At 35.9% G+C, this 10,242-nt stretch overlaps 1 protein-coding gene and 1 pseudogene across 1 annotated transcript in view; both read right to left on the reverse strand.

Moving 5' to 3' along the window:
* Window positions 1-10,242, reverse strand: part of LOC102741282 (EF-hand calcium-binding domain-containing protein 13) — a 62,656-nt gene that overhangs the window by 27,065 nt on the left and 25,349 nt on the right. The window lies entirely within an intron of this gene.
* On the reverse strand, window positions 954-1,851 carry LOC145717314 (EF-hand calcium-binding domain-containing protein 13 pseudogene; annotated as a pseudogene).

The following is a 10,242-nucleotide window of genomic DNA, read 5'->3' on the forward strand; positions in this document are numbered from 1 at the left end:
CTGTAGTTATACAAGATCTTAACACGTGGGAAAACTAGATGAGGAGTAAATAGGAACGTCTTTACTTTTGTGTAATTATTATGATTTTAAAATTATTTAATGATTTTGAATGAAAAGTTAAAAATGTTTTTAAAATGTAAATCAAGTGACAGTCACATTTCATAGATGCTAAATTACCACCAATTTATTTTAAGAAGTTATCAGATAAACTATTTCACACTTCTCTATGCACAGAACATTAAGTACGGCAATGGTAGGTGATTTAATTTTAGTGACACCAGGAAGATAGATAACCACTTTCTTCCACAGTCTTCTTCTACTCAATGGCTAAATGCCTACTACTCCATTATTCTCTTAGCAGGGTTTTAATTCTTCCTGGAATATAAAGAACTCAGAAATAGGAATGGGGCACAGAGTAATAGTAGTGCATTGGTAAAGGAATCAAAATAAATATCATTGTGCCTCCTTAATAGAGCACACTCCCTTTTCAACTGAGTTATTGAAAACATGTATTGCTGTATAAGAATCACTAATATTTCACTAAGCACTCATTTTAGCAATTACATGTAATATGAAATGCAATAAAAAGATCACTACGTTTCTTTAAAAAAAATAAACATAACCTAAGTAACTTCAGCTAAGGACTACAGGAAGGAGTTCCATACACAGTATTTCTGTGATAGAGGTACCACAGAAGGAATAAAACATATATTGGTGGGAAACCTTGCTCATCTTTGAGGAAGTCCATAAAGCCCTGGGCGGCTGAGATGTTTAATATTAATTTTCTCTTGATGTTCCCACATCCATAAGAGATAATATCTGAAGTATTATCATATTATACTGGATATGGATATCATATATTTAAATTATGGAACCTGAGCAAAAATTTCACATAGACTTCTTACATACTTTGTTAAATAAATTATAAAATAACTATTTCCAAAAGAAAACAGGCCCTCTATTTTCTAGGGAACTTGAGTGAGTCCAGTTAATCACAAATAAGCTTCTTGGTCAAAGTTAGGCATCTGAAAAAGGGAGCATCTGGAAAGGCACAACGATCAAAACCACAGTGTTATATGCATTGGCCTATAGACCAGAAGTGGCAGTTACTCGAAAGTACTGACAATTGAAATGCATACAACTATCTATTAACTGATTAATTCAGCTTGTTTTGGTGATAACTCAAGAACTCAAGGAGCTAGATTTTGACTTACGTATATGATACTGACCCAGAGCATTCGTTGTAGCTTTTTCCTTTAATGAAACCTGTTTTAGGGGGCTGGAATGCCTTCTCACAGTTGGCTTCTGAAGTTTGGGGATACTAAAAGTATCACTTTTATCCAGAGACTTTTTGAGGCTTGTAATACTCTTCAAGTTATGTGGTATAGACTTTGAGTCATGAATTTCAATCTTCTCTGAATATTTCTTAAAGTTTATGCCATCCTTTGAATATGGTTCCTGGAATCCTGTATTACTGCTATCAACCCCATTTAGGAATTTTTTTATTTGCGAAGGATTTTTTGATCTTTTAAATTCAAGGTAATCATTGTCCTCCATAATTTTATGATGTTGGAGGGTTTTTTTATTTAACTTTGGGAATAATGATGGTTCCAACAGTCTGGAAGATAAAGTGCTTTTCTTCCTATATTGTAGATAGCATTCTGATATATTTGATAACTTTCTGTTAGAAGGAAATTCATCCAAGCCTGACCATTCCATAATTGCTAAGCAAGAGAAACATATTTAATTATTTCATTTACCTGTACAATTTGAAATCGTTCTTTTAAAAAAAAAAACTAAGTCCTCATGAAAGCTATTCAAGAAATTATCAGTTGCTTAAATACATAAAGTTACTATGTTAAAAAAATTACAGAGGTGGTAACCAAAAGATTGAACTATTAACTAGGTTAAATATAATCTTCTGGTTTAATATATTTAAATTCTTCCATCCAGAGCTATTCAAAGTTACACTGAATCAAAAGTGATAGCCTCCTAAAGCACATAGTTCTCATTCCCCACTCTTTGCCAATTTTGAAAGATAACAGGCTGTTATGTCAATACAGTTACAAATCCCTTAATTATGAGCATACCAAACTAAAAGGAAGTTGTAGTGGGGAAATTTTTATTTATAAAATCAGAATACAAATATTTACTCTCCTAAAGATTCTCAATACTTGTGGGGGGGCGGATAACTTTTTATATAAATAATATCTTTAGAAAAATATTAATACAATGTCCACTAGGGCTTCATTTGTAAAGTCCACCTGATGGCTCAGAATAGTATGTTACATTTGAATAACACATTTTAAAGTATTTCAAATGTTATACTACTTGATCCTCAAAACAACTCCATGAGCTCATCAAATAAGTCAAAGAAAACCAAGAAACTTCAACAGAGTAGCAGTACAATCTTGACTATGAAGTCATCTCACTTAGAAAAAACAGAAAGTTTCTTAGTTTAGTGTGTGTTAAAATGAACAAGTAAAGGAAAATATTTGGATTTTAAATGTCTGGAAATCTTTTTTGAAATTAATTCATTTCTTTTATGTTGCCATATAACATTGTATTAGTTTTAGGTGTAAAAAGTTTGGAAATCTTTAAAGATGGTGACATGAATCTCTAGGTTCTATCAAAAAGAAATAGGCTAGTGAATGGGTAAAAAAATAAAATCTTTGACACTTCTGCTTTGGGCTAAGACATTGCAATAGGGACCAACTTTACCCTCAAGCCTTAAATAACTAAAAAATTGGACAATTTATGTGGGGGGAAAAAAAAACAGTTTTCAGGCATTGGACAATAGGCAGCACAGGACTAAGTAAACCTCTAAAAAAGGTAAACAATCCAGCTGGAAACCTTACAACTGCATCAGCTTACTGTCTGGATGTAGTTTCCATGCCACAGCATAGGAAAGTAAAACCTGAACAGAGCTTGATGGTCTGAATGAGTAGAGGAAAGAGATAAGAGGAAGGCCAAAGAATCTAGAATATGGGAGTAGAGTGCCAAAGAAGAGAGAACTGCTGAGTTCTGGAGATTAGCATTAACTCTTTGGTTGAGTATTAATCTACACATACATGAGAGGATTACTACCCAACGACAAGGAAAGAATTACCAGAAAATTGTAGGTAGAACAATTCCTGTAGCTCACTAAGAATTGAGAATGATTTGTGATTCCATCAGCCAGAGCAAAAAGATCTCATAATACATGGGGCATTCAGTAGACTCATCTGAAGAATGCTGCCTTAGTAGTAGAGCTAAATTAGTATAAAAGTTGCTCTGAGATCATCATTAAAAAGCTTTAAAAAGCAAGCTTCAAAAGGACCCAACTGATTCCAAGTAATTCAACTGCATCAGAACCAAATCCAACACTAATTAAAGGAGCTCTAGGAGACTATAAAGCACCAAGTAAATTGTGAAGAGGGAGAGCTCAGGAAAATAACTTCATAACATTGTTTATGAACTCCTGGGTTCACCCTGAGCTACATGGATTTGACCCTAAACAGTACACCATAAATTCTGAGAACTGAACTCTAAGATAAACCACCAGATTGGCCACTGGATGTCCCATATCTCTGAATAGTACTGCAAAGGCTGTGAAAAACAAATTGACATTGAAACTATAAAACACAGAAAATTGATTGAAACTTGTAGCCTGAACCAAACCAAGGCAAATTCCTGCAAAAACAAAATTTAAACATTTTCCAAAGGGTTTAAAATCTAGTCTCATAACTTAATATTCAAAATGTCCATGATATTAATTCAAAATCACTTCACATATGAAGAACGAAGAAAATCTCAATCTGCTTTGGAAAAGACAACCAATAGATGCTGACACAACCAAGATGACAAAGATGTTGGAACTATCTGATAAAGACTTCAAAGCAACTATTATAAAAATGCTCCAACACACAAAGAAAAAAACATTTTTGAAATTAATAGAAAGTCTCAGAAAACAACATAAAAGACATAAAGAAGAACCAAATTGTAATTTTCAAGCTCAAAAATGTAATAACCAAAGCAAAAAAGAAAAAACTCATCAGATAGGCTCAATAGCAGAATGGAATTGTCATAGGAAGAGTTCATGAATTTGAAGATACATCAATAGAAATTATCTGAACAAGCAGAGGAAAATAAGAATGAACAGAGTCTCAAACACCTTTGGGGCAATATGAAAGAGGTCTGATATTTGTGTCAATGGAGTCTCAGAAAGACAGTAGAAAAAGTGTGGTGCAGAACAAATATTTGAAATTATAGTGGCAAAAAAAACCTTCAAATTTGGCAAAAGAAAGATTCAAGAAGCTCAGTGAATCTCAACAGGATAAACTCAAAAAATCTACTACCAAACAAATCATAATCAAACTGTCAAAAACTAAAGACAAATATCTTGAAAGCAACTAGAGAAAAAAACCCATTTTATGATTTGAATAATATCAGATTTCTCATCAGAAATTGTGGAATACATGGGCGCCTGGGTGGCTCAGTTGGTTAAGCGACTGCCTTCGGCTCAGGTCATGATCCTGGAGTCCCGGGATCGAGTCCCGCATCAGGCTCCCTGCTCGGCGGGAGTCTGCTTCTCCCTCTGACCCTCCTCCCTCTCATGCTCTCTGTCTCTCATTCTCTCTGTCTCAAATAAATAAATAAAATCTTTAAAAAAAGAAAGAAATTGTGGAATACAGAAGTAAAAGAAATAACATTTTTAAAGTGCTAAAAGAGGAGCATCTGCCTGACTCAGTGGAGTGTGGGACTCTTGATCTCGGGGTTGTGCGTTCAAGCCTCACATTGGGTGTAGAAATTGCTTAAAAATAAATTTAAAAAAAAATGCTAAAAGAAAAAGCTGTCAACCCAGAGTCCTATATCCAATGATAATATCCTTCAGGAATTAAAGAGAATAAAGATATTCTCAAATGAAGAAAAACTAAGCTAATTCATTTTTAGTAGATTTGCTCTTTTCAAAATTTAAAAGAAGTTATTCATGCAGAATGGAAATGATACCCAAAAGACATCTGGGCAGTCAAGAATGAAGGAAGAGAAACATAGAATAGTTAAGACTAGGTTAAATGTAACAAACTATTATTCTCCTCTCGGAAGTTTAAAAGATGTTTGATCATTGAAAGCAAAACTTACAAACATTGTCTGATGTTTTCAATGTGTGTTATGGTAATACATAAGAAAACCACAGCATAAAAGAGGGAGGATAAAAAGAGCTATATAATGGTAAAACTTCTATATTCCACTTGAATTGGTAAAATATTTATGTAAGTATTCTGTAAAAGATTACATATGTATAGGGTAATCCTTAGAACAACCCCCAGAAACATGCAGAAATATAGTGAAAATACATACAAAATAAATTTACAAGCATACTAAAAATGTTCCAAAAAAAGAAGGCAGAAAATGGTTGAAAGCAGGAAAAAAATAGAAACAAATAATAATATGGTATACTTAGATCTGAATGTATAAAAGATTACATTAAATATGATTTAAACACTCAGAGAGAAGAGTCCAAGATGGCAGAGGAGTAGGAGACCTTAGTTTTGTCTGGTCCCAGGAATTCAGCTAGATAGCTATCAAATCATTCTGAACACCTGTGAACTCAACCGGGGATCTAAGAAAAGAAGTGCTGCAATTCTACAAATAGAAAAGGGACCATTTTCTGCAAAGTAGGAGGTGCAGAGAAGTGAATCCGAGGCAATATATTGGAAGATAAACCACAGAGGGAGGGAGCCTCCAGAGGCCAGCTATCAGAAAGTGATATAGCAGCAGAGCGCAAAATCAGAACATTTGGAAGTCTGCTCCAGTGAGGGGCATCCCTGCCTGAAAGGTGCTAAGGCAGCAAAGCAGGGCAGAATCCTAGGTGGGACAGTGTGGTCTCAGAATCCCTGGGGTCATAGAAAGAATAGGGGTGCCTGAGTGCAGCACAATTCCCAGGCATTGGAGTGGGGAAGCAAACTGCAATCAGTGAGCCCAGGAGTGGGCTTTCAGCTCGGCATTGCCATAAACCATGAACTCCGGCACAGTCGGGCAACCACTCTCTGAGCAGGAGTCCAGCAAGCAGTAGAACCATGGTGAGACCCATCTACCTCCCACAGGAGGAGCCATACGAGTCTGCAGGGTTTGGAGACTCAAAGCAGGGTTGCATGCCCGAGATAGAAATGCTGGGTTGCAGGCTGAGTGAGCACGGAGTGCAGACAGAGACCAGGGAGACAGGAGTGATTAACTGCTTTTCCCTGAGGGTGCACTGAGGAGTGGGAGGGTGGGAGCTCTCAGCTCCGGGGCTGGAGGTTGGGAAGCCGCCATTTTCATTCTCATCCTCTAAAGCCACACAGAAAACCTTCAGGGAACAAAAGCCACATAGAGCAATCTGGAGCAGTTTACTTAGCCTGGCCCCGTGGCAAGGGTGGTGCAGTTCTGCCCAGGCAAAGATACCTGAGAATCAGCACAACAGGCCCCTCCCCCAGGAACATCCAGCTAAGACTAAGTTTACCAATCACAAAGAATTGCAAAACTCCAGTGCTAGGGGAATTTAGTATATAAAACTTATGGTTTTTTTCCTCATGATTCTTTAGTCTTTCAATTTTAATTTTTTTCTCTTTTCAACCAATTTCTGATTTTATCAACTCTTTTTTAAAGTCTTTTAATTTTCATTTTTATAATTATATTCTATCCTTTGATTGTATTTAATTATATTCTATCCTTTGATTGCATATATATATACACACACACACATATATATATAGTATTTAATTATATATATACATTTTTTTCTTTCTTTACAATTTTGGGATGCGGTTTCTTCTAACGAACAGACTAAAATACTCACACAATCTAGTGTACTGCTTTGCTCTCTTCACCAGACTGATTATATTCTCTCTTTTTTAAAGTCTTTTTTAATTTTCATCTTTACAGTTATATTCTATCATTTCAATGTATTTATTTTTGCATATATTTTGTATATATATGTTATATATAGATATACATAAATATAGATAAATTTATATTGTGTGTGTGTGTATACACACAGTGTTTTCTTTCTTTACAATTTTGAGATACAGTTTCTTCTAATAAACAGACCAGAATACACACAGAATCCAGAGTATTGCTCTGTTCTGTTCAACTGTCTCATTATATTCTCTCTTTTTCTCTTTTTTTAATTTTTTTTTTTTTTTTTTTTTTTGGTTTCGGGTATCTTCTGATTTCTTTAGTGTATATTTATCTGGGGTGTTGTCATTTTAGCATTTTCTTCTCTCATTCACTTATTCTTCTCTGGACAGAATGACAAGACAGAAAAACTCACCTCAAAAAAGAGAACAAGAGGAAGTACCAACTGCCAGGGACCTAATCCATATGGCTATAAGTAAGATGTCAGAAGTAGAGTTCAGAATAACCATTATAAAGATACTAGCTGGACTTGAAAAAAGCAGAGAAGACACTAGAGAATCCCTTTCTGGAGAAATAAAAAAACAAAAATTTAACCAAGTCGAAATCAAAAAGGCTATTAATGAGATGCAATAAAAACTGGAGGCTCCAACTGCTAGGATAAATGAGGCAGAAGAGAGAATTAGTGATATAGAAGACAAAATGATGGAGAATAAAAAAGCTGAGAAAAAAAGAGATAAACAACTACTGGATCATGAGGGGAGAATTCGAGAGATAAGTGATATCATAAAGTGAAACAATATTAGAATAATTGGGATCCCAGAAGAGCAGGAAAGAGAGAGGGGGGCAGAAGGTATATTGGAGCAAATTATAGCAGAGAACTTCCCTAACGGGCACAGAGAACCCCCCTCAAAATCAATAAAAAATAGATCAACACCTCGACATATAATAGTGAAGCTTGCATAATCTCAGAGTCAAAGAGAAAATCCTGAAAGCAGCTCAGGACAAGAGGTCTGTAACAAGGATAGAAACATTAGGCTAGCAGTAGACCTATCCACAGAGACCTGGCAGACCAGAAAGGACTGGCATGATATATTCAGAGTCCTAATGAGAAAAATATGCAGCCAAGAATAACTTATCCAGCAAGGCTGTCATTCAAAATAGAAGGAGAGATTAAAAGCTTCCAGGACAAACAGAAACTAAAAGAACTTGTGATCATTAAACCAGTCCTGCAAGAAATATTAAGGGGATCTTTTAAGCAAAGAGAGAGCCCAAAAGTAACATAGATCAGAAAGATATAGAGACAATATACAGAAACAGTGACTTCATAGGTAATACAATGGCACAAAATTCGTATCTTTCAATAGTTACCCTGAATGTGAATGGGCTAAATGTCCCAATCAAAAGATGCAGGGTATCAGATTGGATAAAAAAGCAAGACCCATCCATATGCTGTCTGCAAAAGCCTCATTTTAGACCCAAAGACACCTCTGGATTGAAAGTGGGGGGTGGGAAACTATTTGTCATTCTAACGGACATCAAAGGGGTGGCAATCATTGTATCAGACAAATTAGATTTTAAACCAAAGACTGTAATAAGAGATGAGGAAGGATACTATATCATAATTAAAGGGTCTATCCAACAAGAAGATCTAACAAATGTAAATATTTATGCCCCTAATATGGGAGCAGCCAATTATATAAACCAATTAATAACAAAATTAAAGAAACACATTGATAATAATACAATAATAGTAGGGGACTTCAACACCCCACTCACTGCAATGGACAGATCATCTAAGCAGAAGATCAACAAGGAATCAAGGGCTTTTTTTTTTTTAAGATTTTTTTTTAAGATTATTTATTTGAGAGAGAGAGAATGAGAGAGAGCAAGCACAAGAGAGGGGGGAGGGTCAGAGGGAGAAGCGGACTCCCTGCCAAGCAGGGAGCCCGATGCGGGACTCGATCCCGGGACTCCAGGATCATGACCTGAGCCGAAGGCAGTGCTTAACCAACTGAGCCACCCAGGCGCCCAGGAATCAAGGGCTTTGAATGACATACTGGACCAGATAGACTTCACAGATATATTCAGAGCATTCCATCCTAAAACAACAGAATACACATTCTTCTGGAGTGCATATGGAACATTCTCCAGAATAGACCACATACTGGGTCACAAATCAGGTCTCAACCAGTACCAAAAGATGAGGATCATTCCCTGCATATTATCAAACCACAAGGCTTTGAAACTGGAACCTAATCCCAAGAGGAAATTTAGAAAGAACTCAAATACATGGAGCCTAAAGAGCATCCTACTAAAGAATGAATGGGTCAACCAGGAAATTAAAGAATTTGAAAAATTCATGGAAACAAATGAAAATGAACACAACTGTCCAAAACCTTTGGGATGAAGCAAAGGCAGTCCTAAGAAGGAAGTATATAGCAATACAAGCCTTTCTCAAGAAACGAGAAAGGTCTCAAATACACAACCTAACCATACACCTAAAGGAGCTGGAGAAAGAACAGCAGATAAAGCCTAAACCCAGCAGGAGAAGAGAAGTAATGAATATTAGAACAGAAATCAATGAAACAGAACACACACACACACACACACATAGAACAGTGGAACAGATCAACAAAAGTAGGAAAGAATTAGTAAGATTGATAAACCCCTGGCCAGACTTATCAAAAAGAAAAGAGAAAGGACTCAAATAAATAAAATCATGAACGAAAGAGGAGAAATCACAACCAACACCGAAGAAATACAAGCAAATATAAGAACATATTATGAGCAACTATATGCAACAAATTAGGCAATCTGGAAGAAATGGATGCATTCCCAGAGACATATAAACTACCAAAACTGAAACAGGCAGAAATAGAAAACCTGAACAGACCCATAACCAGCAAGGAGATTGAGGCAGTAATCAAAAATCTCCCAACAAACAAGAGCCCAAGACCAGATGGCTCCCCAGGAGAATTCTACCAAACATTTAAAGAAGAATTAATACCTATTCTTGTGAACTGTTTTTAAAAAGCAGAAATTAAAGGAAAACTTCCAAACCCTTTCTATGAGGCCAGGATTACCTTGGTCCCAAAACCAGACAAAGATCCCACCAAAAATGAGAATTACAGACTTATATCCCTAATGAACACGGATGCAAATATTCTCACCAAAATACTAACCAATAGGATCCAACAGTACATTAAAAGGATTATTCACCATGACCAAGTGGGATTTATTCCTGGGATTTATTCCTGGGCTATCCACAAATCAATCAATGTGATACACTACATTAATAAAAGAAAGGACAAGAATCATATGATCCTCCCAATAGATGCAGAAGAGGTGTTTGACAAAGTACAGCAT

This window comes from Leptonychotes weddellii, chromosome 15, assembly GCF_054177405.1.
Source record: "Leptonychotes weddellii isolate Sample4059 chromosome 15, ASM5417740v2, whole genome shotgun sequence".
NCBI lineage: Eukaryota > Metazoa > Chordata > Mammalia > Carnivora > Phocidae > Leptonychotes > Leptonychotes weddellii.